We start from the raw sequence: 16,072 nt of genomic DNA on the forward strand, positions 1-16,072 counted from the left end.
TCCATGTCCAACTGCCTTCATCTCAGCCCATGGTCTTCCTCTTTGACCCAATCCCATTCTAAGGTCAGTTTGTAGATCATCTGGACTCATGACCCCAAATTCTTGTCTGCATCTTTTGGCCCCATGTCCAATCTTGTTGGACATTCTCCTCTGCAGTAAATTTCCAATCTTACCCTTCTTTTTCATACCCACTTCTCTGACCTAGTCAGGCCTTTATCGTTCCTGCTTTCACTATTAGAACAGCCTTTAACTATCCTACTCACCTCTTACCCTACATTTTTGTACTGCCAAGAAGCTGTATTTCTAAAACTCTGATCAGATCACTCCTATGGAGGCATCCCTTCTTGGCTTTCCAATACCAACAAAATAAAATCCAAATATCTCAGCATTCAAAGTTCTCCATTATTTAAATACATCCTATCATTCCAACCTTATCTTAAAGTACCATACACTCCACGCTGGTGGTCTGGGCACTGTGCCTTGAATCCCCTTTGCCCCTCCCTCTGCTTATAACACCATCTTCCAATCATCCAAGACCAAAACCCAGTGCTGCATGTACTAAAAAGTACTCTGAGTTACTCTCTTCCTCTTCTGGGTTCCCTTGTCTGGTTGTATCTCCGGTGCTTCTATTGTCTGTTTCTCCACCAGCAAACCCACCTTTAACCGACTGCTCCTGAAGCAGGCTCCTCCTTTGGCACCTCACACCTTGTGGAGGCATTCTGTCTATGCGTAGGCTTTGTCAGAAACCTCTACAAGTTTAGTTAAATCTACATTTAAGAGGTAAAATCTTTCTCCAGCCTTCCCTTGTTGATTAGAACATCTCAAGTTTGGAGATGAGATTTGCTTTTCTGGGATCCTGGGATTAGGGAGAAGCCAGTGTAGGCACTAGTTGGGAAAGCACCAGTTTGCCTATGGGACTGGGACAAGAGCAAGCAGGGAGGAGACATCTGTTGGAGAATCAGACTAGGACCAGGAGGAAATGGGGAGAAAGGAATAGCCCTTCAGGTGTGAGACATGCTCCTAGGTAGAAGGTTGTGTTGGTTAGCTCTTCTGGGAGCAGATGCTAAGACAGAACCAGAATCTAAATTCATTGTGGAGTGTTGTGCACTGCATTGTGTCCCCTTCCAAATTCATATCTTGAAGCCCAATACCCCACTTTAACTCTGTTTGAAGGTAGAGACTTTAAGGAAGTAATTAAGGTCAAGTGAGATCACACAGGTGGGGCCTTGATCCAACAGGACTAGTGTCCTGACAAGAAGAGAAAGACAGCCTCTCTCTTTCCCTACTTACACGAGGAAAGGCCATGTGAGCACCAAGTAAAAAGGTGACCATCTACCAACCAGGACAAGGGTCCTTACCAAAAACCAACTATAGTGGCACCTTGATCTTGAATTTCTAGCTTCCAGATATATCTGTGGTCTAAGCCACCCAGTCTGTTTTTTTTTTTTTTTTTTAAATGACGGCCCGGACTGGACAGACTAACTCAGGGGGTAATCCCTGTGAGAGATTAGACGGTGAGTAAGCAGAGTTGGGTAGGGAGATCTGACGTAGATCTGACGGAGTCCCAGCTAGCCAACAGAGAGCTCTGGAGCCAAGGCTGTCCTACCCTAGCAGAGGCAGCCAACCCTGATACTCTTGGGTGTTCAGTCACGGCCTGGGGCCTCCCAAGGAAGAGCTGGCCTCAGAGCTGAGGTGGGGGCAGAAGGCTCTAGCATGGGGAGGCAGTCAGCTCACTGCACTCCTTGCAGCTCAAAGGCAAGTTGTTTCTTGAGGGGGAAATCTGGAAGGCGACCTAACGCCCTAACTACCTCTTTGGCGAGGTAGTCAGACTGGCCGGTCCCAACTAGGTGTGGAGGCCTTTCCATCTCCTCTGCCACCCGAACTCCCGCTTCCACTATTTTCTGGGCTCCCATGTCTTCTGAATATGGCGCTCCTGGTACTTCATGAAGAAAGTGTGGAGGGGACCCAGGGGCTCCCGCATCACCATGCTGGTGGCTTGAGTAGAGAGGAGAGAGGTTTTCAAATCGCGTGTGAGCAGTCTGTGAAGTGTAGGCAGACCCCCGCTCTGTCCAGCAGGCTCTTGCCTCCTGTACCACCTCCCATGTCCCCCGTGAGAGACATGGCCGCGAGTCTAGCTCTCAGACCTGTTTGGAAGTGTTGCATTTGACTGACACAGCCTTGTCCCCTTCGTCGTCTCCCTGCTGCCCCTGGGCTATGGCCAAGAGACAGACTCCCCCCCACCCCAACTGTCCTGTGCTGGAAATCACCGAATCCTCCACGCTGCTGTCGCCTTAGGAAAGAAAGAGATGGGAGTCTCCTCCTGCCACTCACCCTCCCCTCACCGTCCCATTCTTTCTCCCAAACCCAGACTGGTGAGAAACTGCTGAGAAACAACATCCACAATTAAGTACGAGGTCACATTTAGTTCAGCACCATTGGCTGCTTAATTGGCTGGTTCAATTGCTGCTCTCCTCATCTGCCAACACAGCCTCTAACAAGCTTGCTCGCAGGGCAATTAATCCTCGGGTTCCCGAGACCCGGTGATGTAAGGAGCCATTGCCTTCCTGGGCATCCATTTGTCTGTGAACTTGTTGTGTGGGGGGGAGGGGAGCAGGTTCTCATCCAGACGTCCTGCAGGAAACTTAGTGGGGTCCAGAGGCCCAGTCAGCTCAGGAGGTGCCGGGACCCAGGAAGGAAGCTCTAGCCTTTCTTTAGGGCCCAGAAAAGGCAGGTCCGACTGTCCCTCTTAACCTGCCGGGGACCTCCCTGCAATCTGGGCAAAGGGGACAGAGAGGCAGTAAAGTCCAGCGGTTAGAGAAGGCGCCATCCATTGGAAACCCGGCTCTGTCTCTTATGAGCCATGGGGTCTTGGGAAAGTTATAGTTGCTACTCTTTCCTGGGCCCCGGAGTCTTTCCATGCAAAAAGGGGCTAATGACAACAGCTGTTCTGCTACCGCCCACAAATAAGGATTACATAATGTTGTCGATGTAAAGCGTTCAGCACAGTGCCCGGTGCTGATCATGAGGGCCGTGATGAGACTAGAGAAGCAGATGAAATCCTACAGCCCGGGACAGATGTTCTCAATTCTCAGCCGGCAGAGGGAACCAGAAATGCTGGGCAACGGGAAGATGACAGGGCCTGCAGTGGGGACAAGAGGCCGCTGGGAAGTCCACCGAGTCCAAGCAGAGCTGGAACTTGGATTTTTATGGGGCCAATCACCCATGTGAGGGAAGGCATCCAGGGGTGCCCCAGGGAGGGATACGCCCTCCTCCCACGCTCGCTCACCTCCTGTGTGTGGCCATCAGAAGGCAGGCGTGGACTGTTGTCACCGTTATCCGCGTGTGGAGCGCAGCTGGCACACGTTTCTGTGCGGTCATGCACTTGATCCTCTGATCAACCCTGTGAGGTTTAGGGAGGTTTACGTTTCCACGTGAGAAAACTAAGGCTCAGGGAGGTTGTCCCTTGCCTCAGTCGGCCACAGGGCTGGGTGCAAAGTGGATCTGGGGGTCCAGTTTTTTTCTGAGCCCAGCACGGCATTCCGCTGCCATGATCATAGTCACCACAACCTTGCCAAGGGCACGGGCTGCTGGGAGAGCTCGTCAATGCGTGACTTGACTCTGCCTGTGCCACTCACTGGGGCCAAGCCACACTGTGGTGACTCTTCCCAGTGTGATGGTGTTTGGAGGTGGGGCCTTTGGGAGATGATTAGGTCACGGGGGTGGAGTTCTCATGATGGGATTAGTGGCCACCTAAAAGAGACCCCAGAGAGCGCCCTCCCTCCTCTACCCCCTGAGGACAGAATGAAAAGCCAAACAGATGACCCTCTATGAACCAGGAAATGGGCCCTTGCTAAACACCAGATCGGCTGGCGCCTTGCTCTTGGACTTCCAAACCTCCAGAATTATGAGAACTAAATCTCTGGTGTTTACAAGCCACCAGCCTATTTTGTTACAGCAGCTGGAACTGACTAAGGCAAGTCTCTGACCTTCCACCAAGACTTACAGGCTGACTGTGGGACTAGCAGTTTGGATTTGAAAATACTTCCCCCCGGTTTCATTACTGAACCTACTTTGGGTTACCCTCCTATAATGGCCTGAAGGAGCTGGATCCTCTTCTTTTTAAAAAAATAACCTGTTTTTGTTTTTTAAGATTTATTTATTGACTTTATATAGACAGAGGGGAGAGAGAAAGAGCGCATGCGCATGTGAGTGCGCACAGTGGGAGGGGCGGAAGGAGACAGTCCTCAAGCCGGCTCTCTGCTGAGCAGGGAGCCCAACTGAGGACATGTCACCCATGAGGTCATGACCTGAGCGGAAACCACGAGTTGGATGCTCAACCAACTGAGCCAGCCCGGTGCCCCAGAGATGGAACCTTCTAATAACTGTTCTCATCCAGTAGCCAAATCCGAAGTCTCTGTTCCACCAGGTGTGGTTAGGAGAAAGACAAATCCCAAAGGGAAATGAGGTGTTTTTAGATGCTGGGAAAATGTTCTTTGAAAAATAGAAAGGATATCCTTTTCCCTTTTGTTTAAATTCTTCTGAGGAGGTTGAAGCCCTAGGAGGTCATTCCATTTTAGTCCGGCCTACCAGAGTTAGAAGGGGTTAGTTGGATGTGAGTGGTGAGCGCAAATGGTGAGCGCAAAAGAGGTGCTTGGTGAAGGTGACGGAGGTGCTCTGGCTTGCTGGGAGGGGTGCCCAGTGGCCCCATCTTGCCCGCGACCCCTTCACTTTGTTCACCTGATTTAGCAAGGGCTGCTATGCTCATCTGATTCCTATTCACTAGAAAACAGACATGGGGTCTGAATTCTCAATTTGGGCAGTAGGATTGAGTGTTATCCTTCCAGTGGATCTCAAAAGCAATTGTCTTGACTTCAAAAAAAAAAAGAAGTTTATTTAGGGATCCTGGGTGGCTCAGTTGGTTCAGCGATTGCCTTCTACTCAGGTCATGATCCTGGAGTCAAGTGATCTAGTCCTGTATGGAGCGCCCCTCTCAGCGGGGAGTCTGCTTCTCCCTTTGACCTTCCCTCTCTCATTCTTTCTCTCTCTCAAATAAATAAATAAATATAATCTTTAAAAAATAAAAAGTTTATTTAAAGTTTCTGAGTTACTGGGAAAATGAGAGAATAGGAGTAGAGCTATTTGAGAAGTTTGGGTGTCTAAGGAATGTGCCTTTTCTGGAGAATTCAGCTGCTTTCACTATGTCTAAGGAGGATGGGGGTAGAGGTGGAAGGGGCTTCGGGAAGGAGTCAATAAAATTATCACGGATCATAGAAATTCAAGATAATCTCCTGCCATCATTTCTTTTCAATTTCTTCCTCAAAAATTTTTCCACGGTTGGTAAATTGTTAAAATGGCTGATTTGGAGTTGTTTTCTTTTCTCTTTTCTTTTCTTTTCTTTTCTTTTCTTTTCTTTTCTTTCTTTCTTTCTTTCTTTTTTTCTTTCTTTCTTTCTTTTTTTTTTTTTACCGTATCTTTTCAGGCAGGCTTGTTAATGAGTGGGGCGATGGCTAAAAGGCAGGGAAGAAAAAGGAGGAGTCCTGATAATCCGCAAACTAGATAATTGGCCTGTGATTAATCAAGGGCAATATTTCAACACTGCGGCTTTTAGGGGAAGCACGGAGAGGGAACAGAGGGAAGAGCTGACATCTAAGAGCCTCGTTGTCTTAATGAAGAAGAAATCTGTTCATTGGAGTGTTAAGGAGTATGTGATATCCTAAGTACCCAATTAAGGAAGCCCTGGCAAGATTATTCATTTCAAGGAAGTATTAAGAAGGGTAGAAAATTTGCTCATTTAAGATAAAAACAACAACAACAAAACTCTATCCATTTTATAGACATTTCATAGACATATTAGCTGGCTCCCCAGGATCTGTCCATTCTCCCCTTCCCTTCTTAATAACATCTCCAATTTCTTGTGGGGAATCACCCTTCCTCCCCTTCTCAGCTGTGTGCACCATAGGTGACTCTACCTATGGTAGAGTACCCAGTCTACCTAGGACCCTACCTAGTCCTAGGCAGGGAGCCTGTGATCTGCCTTCAACCCTCAGGGCACTACGTTTCTCCTGGTCTTCTTGATGGGCGCCCAGTTGGGAACATCATTCTAGTTAGCACCTTGAGGCCAGCAAGACTCAGTTTGGCGAACTGGCAGCCATCTTGGGGGTCAGGAGATGAAAACCTCATATGGGGAGAGTCTGATGAGGAAATGAAGCTGAGAAATGAGAGTTGAAAAAAAGGTCTGGTTGCCTTGTTGGAGGTACTAGAATGAGCCTCCCTAGACTCCAGCCCTTCTCCTAGTCTTTTCCCTTCAATGGAGCCAATAAAGTTCCTTGCTTATTTGAGCTGATTTGGATTGGATTTTCTGTTGTTTGCAACTGAAACCGTCCTATCTGAAACAACAGCAGACACGAAGTCGGCATCACCCGTTAAGAACTCATCGGTGCTTGTGTCTTATACCCCAGGCACCGAGCCGCTGAGGCAGGTGCAAGTTTTAGGTCCTGTCCTTCCTTGCCTCACAGAGCCTGATGTGACAGAGGTCCACCCACGCTACACTTTGGATCAGGTTTGTTGGAACCATTCCCAGCCATAGCCTGTATCCCTAAACCGGCCAAACATTAACCAACACCCACCCTTGGTGCGCAGGGTGTGTTGGGACCCAATGCGAACTTATTTACACCCCCAGGAAAACTCTCAGATTGGAAAACAGTGGTTTCCCCTCGGCATGAAGAGTCCTGGTTCCTCTTCCCTCTGTTCTGACAAGTCACCAGCAAGGCTAAGCTTTAGTTCCTCCTTGGTAAAATAAAATAATTCTCATGTGGCTCTGCATGATCCTCTGTGCCAGTTGTCCTTGTCTGACATGGGTAGTGGACTTTTTAGAGAGAAATGCCCACACAGCTTGTCTTGTGAATGTCTGTTCCTGGCTTGTAAGAGACCCAAGGCAGAAGGTCACTCTTTTCCTACTGCATAGGACCGAACACTGGTAAATGAATGAAGGGGTGAATAAATGAATGAACTCCTTGGAACTACAGCCTCATCCAGTTTCTTACTTTGGAGGATTCCTAAGGAAGGGGTACACAAGGCAGGGTGTGCAACTAAAATCCCTGGGGAACTGCTGACCAACTGTGTGACCTTGGGCAAGTGACCTGAAGTCTCTGAGCTCAGTGTCTTCACCAGAAAACGAAGTGCTGGCATCCTTGCTATGAGGGTTAAATAAATACATGAACAGTGAAATATACAGATGGTCCGTAGATGACAGTTTCCTTCCACCATCCCTGCCCTGAACGCTCCCAGCGTTGGCCAAAGATTCAGTGCTTGGTCTCTGAGAACATCTGCCCAGACGTGCACTGATGCTCTTTTTTGTCATTCAGGAGTCCCTCTGCTTTAGAGGGTGACCTTGCACCTGGAGTTTTCTCCCCCCACCCCGACCCCGCCACCTCCACAGGAACTTTTCGAGTTTCTATTTTTTACTGACACAAATAACTCCACACTTAGTGGCCTGAAACAGCAATATTTATACTCTTATGGCACTTCCTGGAGGCCAGAAATCTGAGATCAGTTTCACGAGGCGGAAGTCAAGGTGCTAGCAGGACCTGTTCCTTTGGGACACTCTAGAGGAGAATCTGTTTCTTTGCCTTTTTCAGTTTCCCTTGGCTGCTTCGTCGTTCGGCCCGTGGCGCCCGACTCCAATCTGTTTGGTCCTTGTGCCACCTTCTCTTCTGCAGTCAAATCTCCCCCTGCCTCCCTCTGATAAGGACACCTGTGATTACATTTGGGGGCCCACCCAGATAATCCAGGATAATCTCTCCATCTCTCAATCAAGATCCTTGATTGACTTACACCTGCCATGTCCTTCTTGCCCTAGGAGGTACTATTCACAGGCTCCCGGGATTAGGATCTGGATATCTTTGGGGGCCATTATTCAGCCTCCCACCGGAAGCAAGCTCTGGGAGAGCCTGGTTGGTCCAGGCCACACTCCGGGGCTTGCTTCTTTCTGCCTTGGTGTTGATGGCTGTGCTACTGGGAGAGACAAAACACATTTCTTAAAGGGCTCTACACTGCTTTCTTGTGTTTTCTTTGCTGGTGAACTCATTCTGCTAACCATCGTCATTTGTCACAGGCAACAGGCAATAAAAGTCTCTCGGGCGCATTCATCTTGCCCCTCCCCTCCCCCCTCCAGGATGCAGGTCCACGAATGCCACTGTCCCCCCACAGCCCCGCAAGATGCCTCTGAGGATAACCAGTTGTTGGATGGTCCAGGCTGCCAGTCCATCTGCCCCTGAGGGGCAGGTCAGCAGTCTTGCCAAGCCTTCGAGAACTCTGTTCTTCTCATTGGGTGGGACTGGCAGCGTTTGAGCCTGTGGTAGGTATCCAGACTCTAGGAAAGTCTTTCTCACACAGGCCTGGGCGGGGCTTCATGGAGGAAGGGCCTATATGTCAATGAAAACAAAGTGAAGCCGCAGGCCCTGCTTGGTGGGACTTTGTTCTGCCAAATCCTTCAAGCCACACATCTCTGCCCTAACTCCCCTCTGCTAGGACATTCTGGTGTGGCTTTGCAGGAACAATACAGCTGGTTTCTAGGAAGTGCGAGGAATGGCTCCAGAGGACCGTGCTCTCTAGAGGACAGGTTAAATGGAGAGCTAATTCTCCTCAACCCTGGAGGTGGGAGATAGTTCTTGTCACCATCAGGATTAAATAGAGATGTTGCTCTAGCTCTTCTTTCTGCATGACTATTTGGGTTAAAATATTAATTTTTAATAGCAAGAAGGATGTACTGTTGTAATCACATCGAAATAAAACAGACTTAGGAAAGAATAACGCCAGATGCTGGAAAATGGCATTTAAAAAAAAAAATTGTATTTCTCATGGATGAATATAAGCCTATGTGTTTTATCCAATGTCTTCATCTGAGCAGAAATGAACATGCTTTACTAATTCCGATTAATTGGGTGAGGGGATGAGTGAGATGTCTGAATTACCGTCTGTTTTTAAACAGAGATGCAGTTTTATTATTTTCAAGAGCTTTGAGTAACGAAGCTAACAAGATGTTACCTAGGAGACATATTTACAGATTTATTCTTGAGGTAAAAAAGGCTCCAATTTAAAATTCAGCTGTTGGGAGGACAACATGGGCAAACTGAAGTCCTTACTGCAGGTGGGGATGTGTTGGTGTGTTTTGATTCACAGTAAACATGAACTTGTTTTGTGTTAATCCCCCTAGACACTGGTGCTGCACATTGAGGCCCTAGGCACCGGGCACACACGAACCATACCATGTAATTCTGTACCGCAGAGCCACCATGACATATTAGAGCAGAAATGACCTCTGCGGCCATCTGGTCAACCTTCATCTCTCCATCCGTGAGGAGCTTGAAGGCCAGAGAGGTGAGGTCACCTATCCAGCAGGAGTCCTCCTGGAGTGGGTGGAAGAACCAGAAGTGGGATGTCCACTTCCTGCTCCCAGGTCAGTTCTTTTTCCTCTCTGACTGCTCCCTCATACGCATCCACACCCACATTAGGGAAGGGGGAAAAGGAAAGGGTGAGAGAGAAGAGAAGAGGCACAGATTCTGATAAGATGATGGATCCTCTGACTGTAAGTTCTAACTGGATTTGGACCATAGTGTTGTTTACGTCTGCTCCTCTCCGCTGGGAAGCAGGCCCTGGGACTCTGGAGCTTATACAACCTGAACAGCAGTGGTTGCCATTTGTTCCGGGCTTGCTCTGTGCCGGACATTTCTAAACACTTTACATGGATTGACTCATTAGATCTTTAGAACAGCCCCACGAAAGGGTGCCTGGCTGGCTGGGTTGGTGGAGTGAGTGACTCTTGATTTCAGGGTTGTGAGTTTGAGCCCCAGGTTGGGTGTAGAGATTACCTAAAAAAATAAAATCTTAAAAAAAGTAAAGAAGAAAAAAGAACAGAAATGCCTGGGTGGCTCAGCTGGCAAAGCGTCTTCCTTCAGCTCAGGTCATGATCCCAGGGACTTGGGATCGAGTCCTGCATTGGGCTCCCTGCTTGGCGGAGGCTGGGGAGGTCTGTTTCTCCCACTCCCTCTGTTTCTCCCCCTGCTTGTGCATGTTCTCTCTCTCTCTCTGACAAACAAATAAATAAAATCTTAAAAAACAAACAAACAAAAAACAGTCCCATGAAGTACTATTATTAGCCCCATTATATTTATGAGCGAACCAAGGCACCAAGAGATTAAATAACTCAGTCAAAGTCATAAGAGACTAAGCCAGGACTCCAATCTAAGCCATCTGACTTCAGAGCCCTCTCTCATCCACCTGGCAATGTTCTACCCTAACCATTTTGTTCTATTCTAGAGCCTCCCAATCTGTGGTACAACATATTGGCCCTTCAGTCACTGGGTGTCTAGAGAAGGTCTGGAGTGGCTGGTTGCAAATAACCTCATCTGTTTACTGTAGATTATTATCTTCATGTTATCATTATATTGTATCGTATCTGTGTGCCACAGGGTGACATGTTGGGAGGCGCTGCTCTGTTCTCGGATGATTTAATCACTTGTTCTTCATGCTGTCTGACTAGTTCAGGATGAAATAAGGTCACAGGGCTCACTGTACGGCTGGCAATCTGTCCCTCTAGCCACAAGACCTTGTGGCTGAACAAGAACCCAAGAAAGAGTATGAACCCAAGAAAGAGTAAGTCTGGATCTGTGTCAACCCATTGCCTCCCAGAAAGGCTGGGGAACACATGCCCTCTGGGTACAAGTCAGCACCCTCATTGGCATCCACAGGGGGACAGGATCTTCTCATCCAAGGAGGAAAAAGTTTCAAAGTTGAGGGTCACAGAATGCCCTTAGTTCTCTATTTCCCCAGTGTCATTTCTATTTTTTTTTTTTTAACTTCTCCTCTTGTCACATAGGGGCACCCGAATTTTGTACTGATATTGCAGTGAAGAAGAAGCTCTTTGAAGAAGAACAACCTGTTCTGGAGATGTCAGCGTTAGAGGAGGCAGCAATTATGAGCTTATGAGATAATGACATGTGTGTTTAGTGTGATGGCAAATTATAACATAGAAAAAATTTTAAGATTCGAAGTGAACTGTTTTCCCATATAAACTTACTGCCTCGGGGAAACTGTGGTTAAAATTATAAATTACCAGGAAACTGCAAATTTCCCCTAGAGAGCTAAAATAGAAGAAGTACAAGAAGTACAAGAAGTAGCATTGTTGAAATCATCCCAAATTGGAAGCGATGATTATTCAATTAAAAATAAATGTAGTTACACTTTCTGTTTAAATGGTGTCTTCTCGCACTTTTCAGCCACTAGGCTCAAAGGGAAATCTAGTAATCCTACACCTCGATCTTCTCACCTCCATGATGGGTATGCTGTACTACGCAGCAGCTAACCTGTTTCCTCCAGCTCTTCACCAGAGAAGTAACTTCCTCTCCTCTTCATATGAGTCTGCTTCCGCTCCTCGTGGCCTTTGTGGTCAGAAAGTTCCTTCTAATACTAATGCTGAATTTTCCTGCTCTGATTTAAACACACAATTTCTTTCTAGTCCTAGGGGAAATGACAGACACAGTTAACCCTTCACATCCTTGCAGAGTATAACTAGGTCAATCCCTGACCTCTCCCCCCACCTACAAAGACAGCTACAGCTTCTTTGAGAAGAGCTAGAGCTTGCTTCTCCTGGCTTCTCTTTGGGAGGGAGTTGTCTCTGGGTTCTCTCCAAACCCACATCATAGTGGAGTTCCTGGGTCCACACCCGAATGCAACGTGGTGGTGGACAGGGTGGTCTCTGTGGGTTCCAGCAGTCTCCATGATTTACTGTTCCATCTGCAGAGTCAAGGGTTGCCAGTGCCTCGCCTCCTGTGACGATGAACTTGTGGTTGTTTCATTCCATACACACCCAGGAAGTTAGAGTCTGCAGGAAAGAGTAGAAGAGCCACCATTCTAAAAGGACAAAACTGGTCCAGATACCACTGCATGCTGGCCTGGGATTCTGGGCAACTTAGGTAAGTCTTTTGGATCGCTCAGCATCCTCATCTGTGTAAGGGAAAATGGCACCTACAACATATAGCCTCACAGGGTGTCATTAGGAACAAAGGAGACTTGATATTGTTGTTATTGAAAAGCTTATGGTTCCTTTAACTCAGACCAGAAAGGTTAAACTGACTCCCTGTCGCCAGATCTCAGTGGCTGAGCTAGTTGGAGAAGAAGATGGCGTTACCGTTGGGCTCAACCATTGGGCTATGGTCTACTGAGATAAAGATCATGGATGACTTTACTACTGTGTGATGCCTCCCCTTTATTTCATGAAGCCACAGCCCAGTGTGTGACAAGTCTTCTGCAAAGTAGGGAAAGGCAGTCATCCAGGTGTTAGTGTAATTCACCACACAAGACCTAGAGGTCCCCATTATAGTAACTCCTTTGAGTCAAGGCTAGTCAACAGAAGACTTCCCCGTCCAAATACAAATATTTTACCTGGGACAGGTAACCCACTGACAGCTGTTTCTACATTGTCCTGGGTAAGTAAGCGAATTCCCTAGCAGATAGCTTTGGGACATGGGGCATGGTAAATGTTTAGAGGGAGGAAGGGTGTTTATCTCTCTGCGTGGGCAGCACTGGGTGGCTGGAAGTTTGGAGCAGGAGAATGAACATTGAACTTCAGTCCCAGATCTGTCATTTGGAAATTGTGTGACCTTTGGGTCGCTTAACCTCGCTTAAACCTTAAGGGCCTTAGCTTTCTCTTCTGAAAACAAACAAACAAACAAACAAACAAAAAACAAAAACAAAGATACACCTAGACCCCACAAGGTGGTTCTGAGGATTCAATAGGGTGTGGGTGTTTGTGCTTTGTAAACCAGCAAGGGAAATGCAAACGTTGGTTGTTGTCATTACTATGACCTCCACCTGGTTTCCCAGGATCCGGGGCCAATGAGATACAAGTGTAAATCATAAGCTAGTTACTTTGATGAGCGATGCTGGGGGGTGGAACATGGTGTGTGTGCGCAGGAAAAGGAGTCTGAAGGGCGCCAGACACCAAGATCAACTTTGCCGAGCCCGGTGCTAACCATCTATCCGCATTTCTTTGAGCCCTCCTAACTATCGGATATTATTAGTATCTTTTTTTTTAAGATTTTATTTATTTATTTGACAGAGAGAGATCACAAGTAGGCAGAGAGGCAGGCAGAGAGAGAGGAGGAAGCAGGCTCCCTGCTGAGCAGAGAGCCCGATGTGGGACTCGATCCCAGGACCCCGAGATCACGACCCGAGCCGAAGCCACTGAGCCACCCAGGCACCCGTATTTGTGTCTTTTTGATGAGGAAAGGAGCTCAGAGAGGGTAAGCCATGGTCCAAGTTCACGCAGCTAGTGAGGTGTGACGGCAAGACTCAAACCAGGGCTGGGGGACTCCAAGGCCCGTGCTCTTTGTACTCATTCCCCTGCATGTCTTTTCAAATCCTGTACCCCAAAACCTCCATCAGGGAAGCAGCCCGGATTTAAACAGGAGACAGTTTTTTGTTCTTTTTTAAAGATTTTATTTATTTATTTGACAGATAGAGATCACAAGTAGGCAGAGAGGCAGGCAGAGAGAGAGAGAGAGAAGGAAGCAGGCTCCCCCCTACCCCAGCAGAGAGCCTGACGCGGGGCTTGATCCCAGGACCCCGAGATCGTGACCCGAACTGAAGGCAGAGGCTTTAGCCTACTGAGCCACCCAGACGCCCCCAAAACAGGAGACAGTGTTTAAGGGCTTTTTGCCAGTGTGCTTGATGTGAAGTTGCCTCAAACCAGCCCCTGTGGGGCTGCATGGCTTTAGCGTGATGGGGTTTCCTCTGGCCAAAAACGCAGGAAATCACCTTCAAACTCAAAGCACTCAGCAAACAAAGGCAGGTCAGAGCCACAGGCCTGGACATCTGATTTCCACAAGTAGCAGAATGTCCTAGTAGCTAGGGGAACACTTTCTGTGTTGCTGAACGGACAGAGATGGTGACAGGACTTGGAATAAAATGGAAACTGTCCCCTGTCCGGAGTCCCCCCAGAAACAATGGAGAGCTTGCTAACGTCCCAGCTGGTGTAACGCCGAATTGCTTCAAAACCAGCTCTTAACCGATGCCAAGTAAAAGCCGTGGGTACCCATTAAAATACGGTGTGCTTGAAGACATAAAGTACAGTTGAAACCCTCAAAAACAGACAGGAGGGGGCAGATCCCAGGACGGTCCCAGCCCTGCCAACAGAGGCAGCAGCCTGACGCCGCCATCAGACTGGTCTTCCCCAGATGTTCTTGGGCAGGGCTGGGGGGATTTCAAATGAGAAGGAACCAGCCCGTGTCTGAAGTTACCCCCAAAACACCGGTTCTGGTTCCGCACTGGGGGCATGAGTGGTTGTAATAGAAGTAGTAATATTTCCACAACAGGGGTGATCAGTTATGGAAGGAGCCTAGTGGCTGCTCACAGTCATGTAGAGAGCGTTGGGGGCCATTGGGGGCCATTGGGGCAGCCGGCAGGGGCGGGGGTGCTGTCTCCTGTCAACAGGGTGCATATTCCCTGCCTGGAGCCCAAGTGGCTGCAGAGGTGCTGTGGCAAAAACCCCTTCAAACCCACAGCATTTGGCATCAGCCAGCAAGGGGGGGTGGTGGGGGTGGTGGGGGTAGCAGACCACCCCCCCACTCCCCATCCCCCCCCCACAGAGGGAATTAACTCTTATGCATGCAGGTCTAGCTGGTGTGGCTCCAGCTCAGGTCTTCCCTTACTGAGAAGGTGTAAGCACAGAGGGGGCGGTGAGGAGCCCACACCCCTATTTGCACATCGTAGGGTCTCAGCCCAGCCTTGATTTGCTGCCACTGCTTCCTTAACTCTCAGCTGCTGGGCTGGGCCGTGTCACCTGGGAAGAGGAAGGAGGGTACGATTTGTTTCAATCACGTAATTCTTCATTCACAGGAAATGAAGGGGCTGTTGGTTTCCTCGTGGGGCCCCCTGAACCAGAAGGCCAGCTCTGAAGGTGTGACTTTCACACGCCGGGCGTCTACCGTCAGGGGACGGATGGGACAGACCAGAAGGAAAACATCCCGCTCTCCGGCTGGGGTCGCCTCCTGCTCGTGGGAGGGTTGGGGGCCAGCCAGGGCGGGGAGGGCTGTCACTGGGTGGCAAGAGCCAAGAACAAGTGTGGGTGAATTGGATGAGGTTTAATTTAGTAAAGGAAGTGCCATAACCGTCTCTTCAGTAACCACAAGGTACAAACTCTGGGAAAGACAACTGTCTGCAGGCCCTTATTTCAAGATCTGTGTGTACCCGGGAGTATGAAAGTATTGATAATGCAGACAGGACTTATTTGCTTGTTTATTTTGGCGCCAAGATTTTTGGCCTAAAAATTACTTCCAGGTTCAAGGTCTTTCTGAAGCTACCCCGTTGAACTCAAGAGGAAAAACAGTAATATTCTGCCTTTATTTTCCCAGCGTCCGCGCTCCCTTTGTCTTCTCCTAAAGCTCAGATCATGCCGATGCTCTCGTGTCTGTCCGTTTTCCCCAAGTGAAGACCTCAGTCATGCAACAGTCTTTATGGGTCTAATAGACACCTCCAAGCCTTTTGCATGTCAAAGCAGAGGATTCCTGCCCTAAAACCAAGCAATGCGTGTGCTCCAAGAGATGAGATAAAAGCAAAGTATACGAGGTAAATGCGGAGATGACCCAAAGTCCGGCAAGATCTAAGCTCTCTTCTCTGCCCCTCAGGTGTTTTCTCTGGGGCATCCTTAGTGACTCCGTACCTTCAGCCTCATTTAGGTTCTTATGTTTTATAACATTAATGCTCGTTATTAACATTATCGAGTGTTTGTTCACCTGTGCTAGGCACCACACTAAACCGACTGCTTACATTTTTGTCATGTGAAGCTAGTATGTCTCTCCCATTTTTCAGATGAGGAAAGAGAGGTTCAGAGGCACCAGCTGACTGGCTCGAGGGCTCGTAGGCTGGGGGAACCTGGGCTCACTCCTCCACGGCACCTGTTCTCTAAATCCTATGCACTTTTCACTGTGCAAATCCCCGACTTGAGCAACTTGGTGAAACGAGTATTGTGCATCCTGTTAGCCAATGGGGAAACTGAGGCTGAGAGAGTCTAAAG

At 48.3% G+C, this 16,072-nt stretch overlaps 1 long non-coding RNA gene across 1 annotated transcript; it reads left to right on the plus strand.

The window, feature by feature from the left end:
- Positions 1–11,608: 11,608 nt before the first annotated feature.
- LOC309843410 lies at positions 11,609–15,274 on the plus strand. Its single transcript, XR_014300131.1, has 2 exons — positions 11,609–11,972; positions 14,896–15,274. It is a non-coding gene; the product is annotated as an uncharacterized lncRNA (long non-coding RNA).
- The last annotated feature ends 798 nt before the right edge of the window (positions 15,275–16,072 follow it).

Source organism: Mustela nivalis, assembly GCF_964662115.1.
Source record: "Mustela nivalis genome assembly, chromosome: 11".
NCBI lineage: Eukaryota > Metazoa > Chordata > Mammalia > Carnivora > Mustelidae > Mustela > Mustela nivalis.